At 31.8% G+C, this 16,525-nt stretch overlaps 1 long non-coding RNA gene across 2 annotated transcripts; it reads right to left on the reverse strand.

The window, feature by feature from the left end:
- Nucleotides 1-645: 645 nt before the first annotated feature.
- LOC114283618 (uncharacterized) lies at nucleotides 646-4,857 on the reverse strand. 2 transcript variants are annotated; one of them, XR_003636627.2, is made up of 4 exons: nucleotides 4,587-4,857; nucleotides 3,941-3,997; nucleotides 2,308-2,381; nucleotides 646-886 (listed from the first exon to the last, which is right to left on the reverse strand). It is a non-coding gene; the product is annotated as an uncharacterized LOC114283618 (long non-coding RNA). The 2 variants fall into 2 exon arrangements; XR_003636626.2 differs by having other exon boundaries at nucleotides 2,304-2,381; nucleotides 4,587-4,855.
- Between the last annotated feature and the right edge of the window lie 11,668 nt (nucleotides 4,858-16,525).

Genomic DNA, 16,525 nt, shown 5'->3' on the forward strand with positions numbered 1-16,525 from the left:
GAGCATGGAAAATAAGAATTCCCAATTAACGGAGTCAAATGCTTTTTCAAAATCTAATTTGAGAATTAGGCCTTTACTTTTTGATTTTCTCCACTCATCAACGATCTCATTTCACTACAAAAATTTCAATTTTTTGCGACCGCAAAATGCCGTTGCTAATACTCCTAATGTCGTCTCAAAAAACTTTTAGCGACGGCAAATGGAGGGTCACAACAGAGGGCGTTGCTAAAACGTTTTAGCAATGGCACCTTTTTTTGTGACGGCAAATGTTGCCTTTTGCGACGGCATTTTACTATCGCCTATAATATGTAAAAAATTGAGATCTTCTGCGACGACAATGTTGTATCGTCGCTAAAAATTTTATTTGAGACGACAAAAAACTTGCTTTTGCGAAATGTTTTTTTGTTGCGACGGCATGACCCATGTCGCCAATTTCTTTTGTAACGGCATTACTTTGTCGCCAAAAAAAATACATTTTAGTTCTAATATTTTTTGCGATGGTATGGTGTTATCGCAAAAAAAAATTATAATAATAATAAAAAAATAATAAAAATATTAAAATTACCTGTATTAAATGAAAAGAAAAATCAAAAAAGAAACCAATAATTGCATAATAATATAAAAATTCCTGTATAGAAATAACAATTTCTCCATAATAAAAATATTCTTGCATTCATAACTACACATCCGCAAAATTACCCCACTGCATAATATTCCATAATGCATATATAATGTTTAAATATATAATGCTGTTCACAATTCAAAATAACATAAATTAAAAACAAAAGTTTTCCTAATCATTCTCCATGGGTAACAAAAACAAAAGTTAGTCGCATTCTTCACAAGTATGCATTCCACAAGAAGAAAACTCCTACTCAAAAAATATCTGAAAACAAAAAACAAAAATAATTAATGACATGTGTTAATATGTTAATTACAAAAAAAATAAAAATTTAACTACTATACAATTACAAAGATAATTAAGTAAATAATTTTGCCTAAACCGAAATTCGGCTCTAACTCCCAAACCGGGAACCCGATTTGAGTCCCGTATTCTCCCACAAGTCTCTCGTGCCAAGGCGGTCGTGTGTGCCAAGTTTCATGCTAATCCGACGCCGTTTGGAAATTTCGGGGTGTCAACACTTCAAATTTTAAGTTTCTTAAGAAACTAATTTGCCTAGGCTGAAATCTGGCTCTGACTCCCAAACCGGAAACCTGATTCAAGTCCCATCTTCTTCCACAAGTCTCTCGTGCCTAGGCGGTCATGTGCGCCAAGTTTCGTGTTAATCCGATGCCGTTTTGTGATTTTGGGGCGTCAACATCTCAAATTCTAAGTTTCTTAAAGAACTAGTTTGCCTAGACCAAAATCTGGCTCTAACTCCCAAACTGGGAACCCGATTCCAGTCCCATCTTCTCCCACAAGTCTCTCGTGCCAAGGAAGTTGCGTGTGCTAAGTTTTGTGCTGATTCGACATTGTTTGGTAATTTTGGAGCGTTAACACCTCGAATAAAGTTTCTTAAGGAACTAATTTGCCTAGACCGAAATTCGACTATAACTCCCAAACTGAGAACTCGATTTGAGTCCCGTCTTCTTCTACAAGTCTCTCGTGTCTAGGCGGTTGTGTGTGCCAAGTTTCGTGTTACAATAAAACCCAGAGCTCCTCAATGTTAGTTTGGAAGAATCAGCCCAAAGTACTCAAAATCAGAAAAAAGAAAATAAAAAAATAAAAATAAAAATCTTATAAACCACTTAGAGGCTTCTCCATCAATGATAGTTGCAACATGATATCGTCTCACAAATAGGATAGTGGTTTGGTTTTGATTTGAACTGGTTTGAAACATTTATCTTGAGTATTAATATATGAATACATTCAAACATTGGAAGACCTAATCAGATTAGCATGAATAAGTGAAGAATACACATCAATTGATCCAATTTTGAAATTCAATGCTAAGAATGGGAAGGAACTATTATGTAACTCACATTCACACTCCATTTTCTTGTTCAAAAACATGAATTATTTTGGAAATTAGTTGTACAAAAGCTTAAGTTTTCTAATCAACAACACAAATCCTTATTTCCATGTAAGGGTTATCTGTTTGAATTCCTGTATAAAGTATGCAGTGTTCATTAACACTAAAAAGCTAAAGCTAGAGGCTAGAAATTTTCATTAACAATCCCAACCAAAATGCATATTATTTAGGCCAACTCTCAAGTTCCAATATATATATATATATATATATATGTGCTCAAAATAATTGAATTGCATCAAATGAAAATGCAAAAAAGATGGGAAATTTAGCTGACACAAATTTCTGACACAATCAGCTTTCTCTTTGGTGAATCTGATGGTGCATCTTTTTGGCAAAGAAAATTATTTCCTGCATATGCAAGTGAACTTCAAATGAATATTTCTATTCTCGAATTTTATTACAATGAATACAGAGAGAGAGAGAGAGAGAGAGAGAGAGAGAGAGAGAACAACACATGTTCATTTACGTTGTATGATATGATCTACCAAATGCTGATCAATAATAACAGATTCAAATCATCTGTGGCATTATGATTTTCATTAATAAGAAAATCAAGAATTCTAATAGCATAGTTTTAAATTTTTTACTCGATGAAAACTCAACAAAAGGAAGTAATTGAATCATATATAGGTGAAGCATGATGACAAATTAATCAAAATCAACAATGAAAATTACTTTGCTCTACTATAAATATGCATATGCTTAAGGCAGAGTTTTTTTAGTAGGTATCGTGAACTTAATCATTTCATGGGAGAAATAAACAAATCGATCTGCTAACTTTTCTATAATTAGAGAAGCAAAAAAATTGAAATTTGGAATATGGCAGCTATTTGAACAAAGCTTGTGATATGATATATCATATTACGAAAATAAAAATATTATAAATTGAAAAATAATAATAGCTAAGTTGGAATTGGACTGTAAAGCTATAAAATTATTTCAGCATCAATGTTTAGTTGGTGCCACATTCATCATGATTTAATTGTATTGTCAAAAATTAGCTAATGTGATGAATTATAGTTTCAACGGCATTGATGGAAAGATATGTGCTATAGTATCTTGAAAAAAAGATCTTCAAAAGCAATATTTTCTTTGGTAAGCTAAAGTGAGCATGGCTGAACACGATAACTTCTTTAAATTCTGATTAAGGAAACAAATATATCAACATTCAAAAAACAAACAGAAAAGAATGTAGAAAGAAAATGTGTTGCTTTTGATCATGATTAAATACTCTAAACATCTCTGTGGCAAGCAGAGGAAAAAGCATTTATGGTTTTTCCTGATTCAATTTAGTAAATGCCCATTATGTTTTGTTCTTTCATGGACTCATTTATTTCATGTTTTGTACAAATTCCTTATATTTAAACTCCTAACTCAAACCCAGTTGGTTTTTACTATATTCATGTCTCAACTACTAGAAACCCCAAATAAATACTGATATTTCAATAGGACGCTAAATGTTTAAAACCCCAACTGTGACATTAACTCATTATCTACCAATATTATATCCTTTTCCATTGGCAACACATAATCAATACTCTATTTAAACTAACATAACTTATTTCCATTTAAAGCCTTAAAAATAAACCAATAAAAATCAGATAATATGAAAATTTGAGAACCCCCCCCCCCCCCAGCTATAATTAGTCCTTATTATTTGAGTTTCTAGAGCATAAAATGTAAAACCCTTTCAAAAAATTGAACTTCTAGAAGAAGAAAAAAAAACCCATATACGAAAAAAACAATTGGAATTACAAAGGAAATGATTACCACTCAACACGAACCCATAAATCAAAACAAATTAATGAGTACAAATAATGAAATATACTGAAAGACTGGACAAAGAAAAATTAAAACACATATTGAGAGTGAGATAGAGAGAGAGAGAGATGAGAAGGAAGAAATACCTGTTGAGAAATTTCATTTTGCAGAGATGGTCTTGGTTTCATTGTTGAAGGTGGGTCCTGAGAAGCAGATACTTTTTTTTTGAAGGTTGGTTTCATTGTTGAAGGTAGGCCTTAAAACACATATATAACATGCTGCTTTTTTCTTCGGATACTTTTTTTTTTTTTTTTTTTTGGTTCATAACATTTGTTTGGTGTTTTAGTGGGTGCCTTAGTTAGGTCCCCAAAGTGAAATCATCTTCACCTGATGTTCTAGAATTATTATGAATCATTTGATCAACACATAAAACAGAGAGGAAAAATAAGCAGAGCATTTTTTTTTCAGAAAAATAAGCAGTAAAAAAAAACTCAGATTTGAAAAAAAAAATTATAGCAATTTTCAAAACTCATATTTGAATATATCTCTTCAAAATCCATTACAAAACTCAGATTTTAATAAGATTGAAAACTCTTTACAAACCATGTGTCCAATACAAGGGAAAAAATATATATCTTCTCTTTCCAGCCCTAGAAAACACAAAAACACCAAATCAAAAAACAAAAGGTCCAAATCTAGAGACCCATTTCGTCAAAAAAACATTACAAAGAAACCCAAAACAGAGAATAAGGGAAAAAGACAATAGAAAGAGAGCAAAGAAAAAGCACGTACCAAATCGGCAAGCAGAGAAGATGCGACGGCAATGGCGATCGACGTGGTGGAGGAGCAAGAGGTGAGACAAATGTTGGTTACCAATCAGTGAATACGATGGGGTGTTTAGAGCAGTTAGGGTTTAATTTGAGGATTTTTTATTTAGGGATTGGGGATTTGAGATCGTGAGAAACAAAAGAGGGAAAAGAATGGGGGGAATTCGGATAGTACAGGAAAACGAAAACAAAAAGAAGAAAAGAAGAGGAAAGTTAGGATATGCGGTGTGAACCACGTCATTTGGACAAAATGTTTAAAATATAAACTAAAAAACATGTTTGTCCAGGCTTAAAATATTTGTATTTTTTTATTATTATCTATGACAATGGGATCATATACATTATAACTGGAAAAAAAATTAATTGAAAAAAAAATTGATTGGAAAAAAATTAATTGAAAAAAAATTAATTAAAAAAATTTTTGTTAGTCAAATTTTTAAATTTTTGTTTAAAAACCAAAGTAAACTCATTTTTTGAGTTTACAATTTTTTCTCAAATTTATAAATTGAGACAACCATTTGTAAACAAAAAAAATTATCAAACAAGTTTTTATGACAGTTTTGTAAATTTTTTGTAAATATAAAATGAAAACTGAAAACGAAATGGTTACCAAACAGACTCTAAACAATGAATCTATGGCTTGTTTCGTAATTTTTTTATTTGCGACGAGAGTATTGCTGTCGCCGATAACCTGTATTTGCGACGAGGAAGATTGCCGTAGCAAAAAAAAAAACTCATTTTTTGCCAAAACCTTCGTGTTCATTTTGCTGCGCAATGAAAGCTAGAAAGAGAAAGAAACAGAAAATGAGAGAGAAACAAAAGATGATCAGGAAGAGAAAGAGAGAGAGAAAAAAAAAGATGAACGAGAGAGATATAGAGAGAGACATAAAAAAAGAGAAGAGAGATGAGCAAGAGAGATAGAGAGAGATAAGAGAGATTGAGATGAGAGAGATAGAGAAGAGAGATGAGTGAGAGAGATAGAGAAGAGAGATGAGTGAAAGAGAGAGAGAAGAGAGATGAGCGAAAGACACAGAGAGAAAGAGATGAAGAGAGAGAACCATTTCATTTTTTGACTTTTTTCTTTTTCAACAACAATGGGCTCAGAGAAAAAGATGAGTGTGATTGAGAGAAATGAATGATTGAGAGAGAAGAGAGATAAGTGAGAGAGAGAGAGAGACACACACACACACATACACACAGAAAGACAGAAAAAAGAGATGAACAAGAGAGAGTGAGAGAGAATAAAGATGAGTAAGAGAGATGAGAGAGCCAGAGAGAAGAGTAATGAGTGAAGGAGAGAGAGACACATAGAGAGAGAGAGAGAGATAAAAAAAAGAGAGAAGCAAGATGAACGAGAGATAGACAGAGAGAGAGAGAGACAACAAAAAGAGATGAACAAGAGATATAGAGGGAGACATAGAAAGAAAGAGAGAAAAAAGATAAGCAAGAGAGATAGAGAGCGGAGAGAGATGAGAGAGCCAGAGAGAAAAGTAATGAGTGAGAGAGATGAGAGATAAAGAGAGAGAGAGAGAGAGAGAGAGAGAGAAAAAAAAGAGAGAAGAGAGAGAGAGAGAGAGGCCTATTTCATTTTTTGACTTTTTTTCTTTCGATAAGTGATTAAGAGAAATGAGAGATGAGCAATTGAAAGAAGAGAGAGAGAGAAAGAGATCGATAAATCGAGAAGATGGGAGAGAGAGTGTGAGCAATACGAGCACAATATGGAAGAGAGAGAGAAGGGGGAAAGAGAGAGAAAGAGAGAGAGTGATGAGTGAGAAAAAGAAAGAGAAAGAGAAAGAGAAAAGAGATGAGTGAAAGAGAGATGAGATAGAGAGAGACATGAAGATGAAAAAATGGGTGAAACACTACAAAAATTTCAATTTTTTGTGACGGCAAAATGTCGTCGCTAATACTTCTAATGTCGTCTCATCAAAACAGTCTTTTTTTTTTTTTGGGTTTGCGACTGCAGTTCATGCCGTCACAAAAAACAACTTTGTTTGTGACAGCATAGGTTACCGTCGCAAAAAAATCGCATTATTTGCGACAATTGTTATTCCCGTCGCAAAAAAGTTACTTTTTTGTAACAAGAATGGGTACCATCGCTAAAAACCCATTTATTGGTGATAGCAAGTGATGCCGTCGCAAAAAATCATTTTTTGCGACGATAAGTGATGCCGTTGCAAATGCTTCCGTGTTATAAAGCCCTTTTTCTTGTAGTGTTTGCAATCGAAACCCCATCAAGTATGTTTCGACCATCCACAAAAACTGACTGAACCTCACCAATGATCATAGGGATAACCTTGTAGAAGAAGCATTCAATTGACAAAAAGATAAGATCAACCTATGGTAATCAACTCCTCAACCAAACACTCTTCACTTTAAATTCGTATATATCAAATACATATAGACCCATACATAGATAAAGACACATATACTTACATATGCAATCAAGTTCCAGATGTGTATATATATACGCTTGTAGACTATCAAAACATGTCATCGGTGCTTGAGAATTTTTCAAAGTAGTGCAATTTGAAGTTAGTGTTGTGTCAATAGAATTTATCTTTTTGAATGGATTTGTTTATTATTTGGGTATACCACAAATTATGATTTAAATTTTAAAAGATAATTTGTGAAAAAATATAGATGTACTAAGAGTACTGAGAAATTAAACGTACTGAATAATTTTTTAGGTACAAATATAATCCCATTTTTCACTTTGATGAATTATTAAAATCGGTCCAAGTCCAAACCTTGGGCCTTGAAGGATAACTTTGACCCATTGGGTTTGTTAGTATCACGATGTAACTCTTTTCCATTTCAATTTTTTTTTTTTTTTTTTTTTGGGTATAAATAAATTTTGTCAATCATTAAGGTTAATTACAAATAATCACATCAAAATATCCAACCATATAAAAAATTGAACACCACAGGTCACACGAATGCATAAAGCACAATAAAGAATCAAAACAATCATAATAATCCAAATAATAATATTGTCAATTAAATGTTACTGGATTACATGAGTATCAACCATATCTTCCTGATATTGACCCCCAAAAAATCCCTTGTTGTAGGGTGATTTTAAATTTCAGATGAACATCTAGTTAGTGAAAAAGTCTATGAAACCAAACATAATCCAAAAAATTATCTAAAATTTTAGTTGTAGGATGTAGATTTATTCTTCTTGTTAAGGGTCAGGAATGTTAGCGTAGATGTCAAATATGATTTCTTTTTATCTGGACATGTAGACTTATTGTGCACGGGAACAAAAACTTGAAAACAGTGTCCATGAAAGAACATGAACATGAATTCTTCTTGAAATTATTGTTGTTGTTCGTGGTGGTGGTGGTGGTGGTGGTGTTCTTCAACTTCAACTTCTTCATCTTCTCCTGAAGCCACTTAACGGTCCTCTGCGAAACAGTTAGTTTCTTGCTAAAGGGGTAACTTGTCAGAAATATATGTCGTTTTAGAACGTAATCATTGGCAGTGCTCTGCTCACAGTTAATGGGAATGCTATGATCATGAGTATGAGTAGGCCTAGGCAGAGAAGAAGATGATGACAACGAAGTATTATAATTGTTTATGATGAAAGTTCTCAAGAATTCTTTTTCTGCTACTGGCCATTGATTCAGCTTCTTAATTCTTTTCTCCTCTGGTGATTGCCCATCTAAAGACCCCGCCATACAACTTGAGTTCATCTTCATCTCTTTCCTTCTTTGCTCTTTCTATCCTTCTTCTGTCTTTGCTCTCTTCTTCTTTTTTTTTTCTTTTTTTTTTTTTACTTCTACTATCTATATATATATATAGTCAGCTATGTGACCAAACCAAATCCAAAACAAAAAGCGAATGAGAGTCCTAATTGATCAGGGTTTCATTTGAGTATCCTACTCTCATGACAATACGATATATATTTCCACAACTTATTTAGAAAAGTATACTTATATACATTACATTACGTAAACATCACTTTTGGATATTTTTCCGAGATAAAAATTCTAGACAAGTAATAATTAGTGTGTTTAGTTTTAGTTTTAGTTTTCTGAAAATTAAGTTTTTATTTTTCGTGTTTTTTGTTTTAATGAATATTTTTAAAATTTTAAGTAATTTTTTTATTTTTTTAGATATACATTACTTAGATGTATCTAAATAATAAAATATTTTTGAAAACAAATTTTAAAAAATTATTAAATATACAAAAATATGAAAAATGTACTGATTTTTTTTTTTTTTTTTGTATTTTTTATATTCAGTGAATTTTTTAAAGGTTTTTTTTTCACAAATATTATACTTTTTAATTGTATTTATATTAGGTGTGTCTAAAAATTAAAAAAATTACTTAAAATATTAAAAAATTCATTGAAAAAAAATAGGAAAAATAAAAGGTTAACTTTTTAGAAAACTAAAACCAAAAAGCTGAATATTTTTATACTCCGATCCACAAAAACTGGACTGTTCAGCTGGACTGACTACGGCCCGACTCTGTAATGCAATTAGTTGATCTTGCAAGTCTATAGAATGAAAATTACCCACGGAGTCCAGATTGGTGTGGGCCCGACCAGTAGAAGGCCACAGTTCATGTTATACTGCTTTGGAAAAATTATCGAAAAGTCTTCTTTGAGAAACGTGTAGTTTATTTAGTCTCATAACTTTTTGTTTATACCCAAAAGTTCAATAACGTTATTCTTCTTCTTTGCCTTTCTTCTTCTATGCCTTTCTTCTTCTCTTTGTGATTTCCGGCAATTGTTGACGGGTAACCATATATTGCTTCTTCTCTTTCTCTTTCTGATATATAGTCACCGACGACCAACGATTACCATCGATTGGGATTCACCGGCAACTACCGACCACCGACTCCTTACCTCACCGACGGTAAAGAATATATGTTTCCGATGAAAAAGATGAGTAGATCTACTTAGATCTGGAGTAGATCTACTCAGATCCGATGTAGCACATCAGATCTGAGTAAATCTACATCAGATCCGACTAGATCTGAACAAAAAATAGTTACCGGAATACAATCCTCTCTCTATATCCGCCTCTCTCCTTCGATTTCTTATTTTTTTTACATTTTCTCTGCTATACACTTCTCTTTTTCTGTTCTAATGGAGAAAATTTTCAAATTCTAAACAAATTGTTTTCGAGTTTTAGTTACAGGCGGTGAAAACTGTAAAATTTTACAGTTTCAAATTTTTTTGGTGTTGGAATGAATCATGGTATAAAACTGTAAAATTTTGCAGTTCAATAACATTCTTTAGAACTGTAAAATTTTGCAGTTTCATAACATGTTTTTCAGTTTAATTAATAAAGATAAATGCTTAATAGATTTTTTCTTTGAAACTGTAACATTTTACAGTTTCAAAACTTGTTTTTCAGTTTGATCAATATTGGAGATTATATGCTTAAACCTTACAAAAATTAAAAAATAGCATATGTTTTTCCCATTGCTGCTGTTTTTTGTCGTTCCATTTTTTTTTTCTTTTAGTTTATTAATATTTAACACATTTTGTTATGTTTTTTCGCTCTAATTTCTTCATTTATTCTTTTTTTTTTCTGGCAATATTGTGCACATTCCGGTGAGTCTTCAATGATGTTCTTAACGTCCAGTGAACGTTCTGAATATTCCGGCGACTTCCATTAATGTTCATAACACTCCGGTGAACTTCCGGCGATACTCCGGCAACTTCTTGGTGATGTTGAACATTCCGATGAGTCTCCGGTGACCGTCGATGGAAGTTCGACGATAGTAGGATGTAACAGCGGCTGTAAATTTAAAAAAAAAAGAGGATGTTTTTATAACAATTAAAAATATATAGAACTAATTGGTGCAAGTGTTTTGTTTGGGGATTAGATAGGTCTTGAACTTTGTATATGGGACTTATTGGTAAGTTCCTCTACTGCTTTTTAGTTCACCATCCCAACCCTTATTATATTAGGAGGGGGTTTTACCAGCTGGTCCTAATAATTGAATCTATTATTCATTAGATTCTAAGTTTCTATCTCGTGAACCAGAAAGTCATGTTATATTTTTTCATCCCGATTTTGCCCCTGCTGTTATATTGCCAGAGCCATTGATGAATTAGTGGTATTGGTGAATATGAGAATTGCCAAAACCATTGATGAATTTGTTGGTATTGGTGAACATGAGAACTGTCTTTGTGACCCTTGAATTTGGGAGAGATGATGTTAGATCTGAGAGAGATCAAGAAAATAGACATGAATAGAGATGGGATGTGTCGACATTGACGAGTTCTAGAGCCATTGATGTATTCGTTGGTGTTGGTCAACATGAGAATTGTCTCAGTGGCCCTTGGATTTGAGAGAGACGATGTTAGATCTGGGAGTGATCAATAAAATCAACATGAATGGAGATGGATGTGTCGACATTGACGAGTTCGGAACTCTGTATTGTTTAAACCAGTGATAAATTTGTTTAAACTAGTGATAAATTTGTTTTAAATGAGTGATAAATTTATTTAAACCAGTGATAAATTTATCACTAATGAATTTATTAAAAAAATTACAAATAACAGACTTGATTTGAGAGAGAGAGGAGGCATCACAACAAATTTATCATTGAATTAAGTAACAAATTTATCAGATCAGTTACACGTTTGTAGAAGATCAACAACACCTTTCAATGCACTGATTGGACACTTTGCATCCTAAACCGGTGACGAAGGAAGATGGTGGCAACAACGATGTCGAAGATGGTAGATTGGTAATGGAGAAAGGTGATGGAGGAAGATGGTGGCAACGACGATGTTGAAGATGGTAGATCAATGATGGAGGATTACAATGTTGAAGCTAGCAGATAAATGATGGGGAGGAGCAACGGTGATAGTAGAAGTGTAAAAATGGCCCTTGGCCCGTGGACAGCCCAAAACTCGCCCGCGTCCTGGGATGACCCCGACCTGTTTAGGCCTGGGCCCGAGCCTAAGCCGAGCCCTTAGGCCTAGGCCTGGGCCATCATTTTGAAGCTTGGCCTGGCCCGTGGTCCAGCCAATCGACTCGCTTAAGGCCCACTTAGGCCCAGTGTCTTTTTTAATAAAAAATAATAAAATTTTGATAGAAAAAAATTTTAAAAAAAAATGGTCAGTCTTGCCGAAGCCCGAGGCCAGGCCCACCAAGGCGGCTCGCCCAAGGCTTGAATACCCTTACGCTTAGGGCTAGGGCTAGGCCTAGGCATAATTTTTTGCTTCGTGGCCCGGCCCGGCCCGACCCGACCCAAATTTTGGCGGGAACTCACGAGACCCAACATGGCTAGGTTGGGCCAGATTTACACCCCTAGGTGATGGTAACGAAGGAGAAGGAGATGATGGTTGGTGACGGAGGAGGAGAAGGAAATGGTTTGCCAGTGACAAAAATAAAGGAGAGAGAGAGAGAGAGAAAGAGAGGCATGTATTTGGGTTTAGGGTAAAATCACTCAACTGAATGTAAGGGTTAAAAATGAAAGATGTGCTAAATTATTTTGAATCAAGACTTCATAGGAATTAAGTTTAGTCCAAATGACCGGTCCGTAACTTCCCCTTATATTAGTTATATTGTAAAAAAGGCCTTAGTCTTTATGGGTGGCAGTTGGGGTGGGTGGGGTGCGGTTCGGATGATTTTAGAGTAAAATTATAAATCAAATAGTGAATTAATGGATTGACAAATCGATGTTTGGGTGATTTTAGACAGATTGACAGATTGAAAAATATTCTAACCAATTATTAAACATTTGTATAATATATAATACTAATTTGCATAATATTTTTTATATCTATATAACATAAATTAATTTTAAATAATATGTTTCATATATATAACTATTAATTTGTAATAAATTTTACATCTTAATCTCTTTTATACTTATTTTTATTTTGATATTTTATTAAAAATTAAAATATATATATATATATATTAATTATAACAGAACGAATTAAATCGGTTTGACAAACGAATTATGAATTTTAAAATTTAATCTACACTTAGTAATTAAAACGGTACAAAATAATATCAATTGATGCAATTTTAACAGTATTTTGCACCACCCCGAGTGGCAGAATCTCAATGGAGATTTAACGAATTATCTTGTTTGACAACAACCAAAAAAAACAAAAAAAAAAATCTTCACCGACACGTCCGAGCTGTTGCACTTGAGCTTTCACACGACCATTCAAAAAGATGAAGCATGTGTAAAATATATACATATATATATATATATATTATTAAAAATAATATTTTTTTTTATATATTTAGGTGACGTATTATAATGATTTACTTTTTTTTAAAATAGTATGATACTCTTGAAAATTTTCTAAAGTTTTAATTTATTACTTGACTTACTTTTTTAATTATTAAACAGTAAATTCTTATATATTTTAATATCATATTATAGATGATTAAGCACTTCACAAATTGAAATATATCTATCGTTTGGATATTTTCATTATTTATTATTTATTTTTTTAGGGGGTTTAGATGTTATTATGTGATTTTTTTTTATTAATTGTTGTTAAATTTATTTTATATAGTTGATATTTTAATTTAATTAAAAGTGTTTATTTTACAATCTTATAATTTAATATATATATATATATATATATATACATCGTATAAAATCATTATATGATAATCCAACCATAACATATTTATATTTAATTTTTTAAATAAATTTTATATAATTTCTATTTCTACATATTTTTATTTTCCAAATGAATATAAAGAAAATTAAATAGTTACAATTACTTTTAATTTTATGTTACTAATTCTTCTTTTAATTTAACTATTATTTTTAATATCAAAATAAGTATTTATTTTATTATTTTATAATTTAAGATATATTATACAAAATTATTATATAATAATCACACTTTTACAATGTGATAGCACTAAAATTATCAAAATACATAAATAATTTAACTAAAATTAATGTGTATAAGTATTCAAATAACAATTATATAAAACGATAATGCTAACATTATCAAAATAAATAATTAAAATCATACTTTAATTTTAATTTTAATATTAAAATTGTTCTTTTATAACACATATTGTACTATCAAATATTTATAAATAAATAAAAATAACACATGCATTGCACGAGTCAACTACTAATATATATATATATATATATACTAGCGTATACCCATGCCTGAAGGCACGGTGTAAATAATATTAGGATTAAAATATAATTGTAATCCCAACACTATTTAAATTTATTTTTTAATTTGATAAAACGACAAAATTATTATAAAATTTTAGAGTTCTCACAAAACTCTTCACGAAAACTCGTTTTTACTTACGTAATATATAGCTAGATAGATAGATGTGCATAATATACATACAATTTTCACAGGCATACATACAATACTGCTTTTGCTTATATAATTATATGTAAATTGTATGTATGTCCATAATGTCCTAGTGTATTACGGGCATACATACATTGTATAGAAATGTGAAAAATGTATTGAACAAAAAGGAGAAAATAAAAAAATAAACAAATAGAGAAAAAAAATAAAAACGGGAGAAAATAAAAAAATAAAAATAAAAGAAAGATGAATGTGGGATCATGGGATCATGGAAGAAGGGGTGTGAGAAAAGAAAAAAGTAAAGAGAGAGAAGCAGGAAAGTAAAAAATGTATAAGTAGAACATTTTTTGGAAATTATATCTCAACTATTATTTTATAATTTGAATAGATTTGAGCCATCCAAATATCCTACTAAGACAAAAATATGTTGAAGATTCAAAAACTGTCATGCTTTATTAAAATATATTGAAGATTCATATAAGGTCTAAATTTATGAAGTCTATTAGGTATTCAATATATTTAAAAATAATAATTAATTGTTCAAATTCATTTAATTTGTGGACAAAAAAAATCTTTAATATAATCTCCACTACACATAGTAAAATCTGGCTCCTAATTCTAAGATCGCAAACTTTTTCATATAATATGAATAAAAATAAGTGAATAAAAAGGAGAAAATAAAAAAAATAGAGAGAAAAATAAAAATTAGAGAAAATAAAAAAATAAAAAGAAAAAAAAGAGGAAAGTGGGATCATGGGATCATAGAAGAATGGGTGAGAAAAGGAAAAGTAAGAGAGAGAAGTAGAAAAATAGAAAATGTATATATAGGATATTTTTTGAAAAATATATCTCAACTATTATTTTATAATTTGAATAGATCTGAACTGTTTAAATGTCTTAGTAGAACAAATCCGTATAGGACAAATTCAAAAACCATCCTACTTTATTATATAGATATATAATTAAAGTAAAATAATTTGAACTATGATTTTGAGAGACCCGTAATTGTTATTTTCTAATTTAATAAGAAAGGAAACTAAAATCTTAAAAAATATTTGTCAAAAAAAAAAATTTGTGAATAATTTTTGGAGGAACAGGGCCTTCAACATTCCAATAGAAGCGACCACTCATTCAATTTTTTTTTATTTTTTTTTTTTATCAAAAAAAAATTTGTCCAAAGGAGGACATGATTTGATGACAAAAAAAGGTGTATAATCACAACCACTTAAACATCAAACTACTGTGGGGAGGGGACTTAGACAAGGGAATCCCCTATCCCCTTATCTCTTTGCTCTTTGTGTGGAAAACTTGTCTAACATGATCAATCTCAGAACTGCTAGTGGTGACTGGATAGGCCTCAAAGCTTTCAAACATAGCACACTTATCTCTCACCTTTTCTTTGCAGATGACTTAATTCTTTTTGCCAAGGCAAATGGAAATGATTGTGATTGTATCATGGAAGTTCTCTCTGAATTTTGTGAAATATCTGGACAAAAAATCAACTTCCAGAAGTCAAAAATGTATGTCTCCCCCAACATCCCCAGAAGAGAAGCTCTTCCTCTGAGCTACCAATGTGGCATGACCTTAACCAACGACTTGGGCAAATATCTTGGAACCCCCCTTCTCTATGGCAGAATTACCAACCTTCACACCAAAGATATCATAGAAAGGATGTCAAGTAAGCTATCTGGAAGGAAAGCCAAGAACTTATCCCTTGCAGGAAGAATTACCCTTATCAAATCTGTCACATCTGTCATTCCTAACCATTTGATGCAGACTATGGAACTTCCTCGAGATATTTGCAACAAAATTGATAGGCTTAATAGAAATTTCCTCTGGGGAAGCACTGAAAATGCTAAAAAAGTTCATCTAGTCAACTGGCAAAATGTCTGCAAAAGTAAGAAACAAGGAGGCCTAGGAATTAGGAAGGCTAGAGAACAAAATTTGGCCCTAATCACTAAGCTGGGATGGAAAGTTGCAAGCAATTCCGCAGATCTTTGGTGTTCAATCCTCAAATCAAAGTACCTCACAAAGCATTCCTTCTCTAGTTGGGCCAACAAAAGACTAGCTTCTCACACATGGAAAAGCATCATAAAGAATAGATATGTGCTGGAAAAGAATATTAAATGGAGTGTAGGTAATGGAGAAAACATTTCACTATGGACTGATTGGTGGTGTGGTTTTCATCCCCTTTGCCACAGTAGTCACTACAAGAATTTACATATTTGCCGACGACTTTTGCCGACCAAAAATATTTTGGTCGCAAAAAAATGATATTTGCAGACCAAAAAACATTTCGTAGCTAAAAGTTGATACTATTACCAACTAAAGTAATTTTTTTACAAAAAGGTGATTTTTTGCGACCAATTTAAAATATTAGTCGCTAAAAATGGTGTCAGGAGGTCATAAATTGGGCGGGAACAGTAAAATCTTTTAGCGACTAACACAATTTAGTTACAGATATCAAAACGACGTCGTTTTGATATCTAAATGCAGTGGTAGACAATGGCCGACCAAATTTTAGTCGTTATATGTTAGGATTCTGCGACAAAAAACCAATTTAGTCGCTAAAGGTGAAATATTTTTTTAGTGGGATATATATCACCGCCGC

This window comes from Camellia sinensis, chromosome 1 (genome assembly GCF_055761805.1).
Source record: "Camellia sinensis isolate YWXY chromosome 1, ASM5576180v1, whole genome shotgun sequence".
Classification (NCBI taxonomy): domain Eukaryota; kingdom Viridiplantae; phylum Streptophyta; class Magnoliopsida; order Ericales; family Theaceae; genus Camellia; species Camellia sinensis.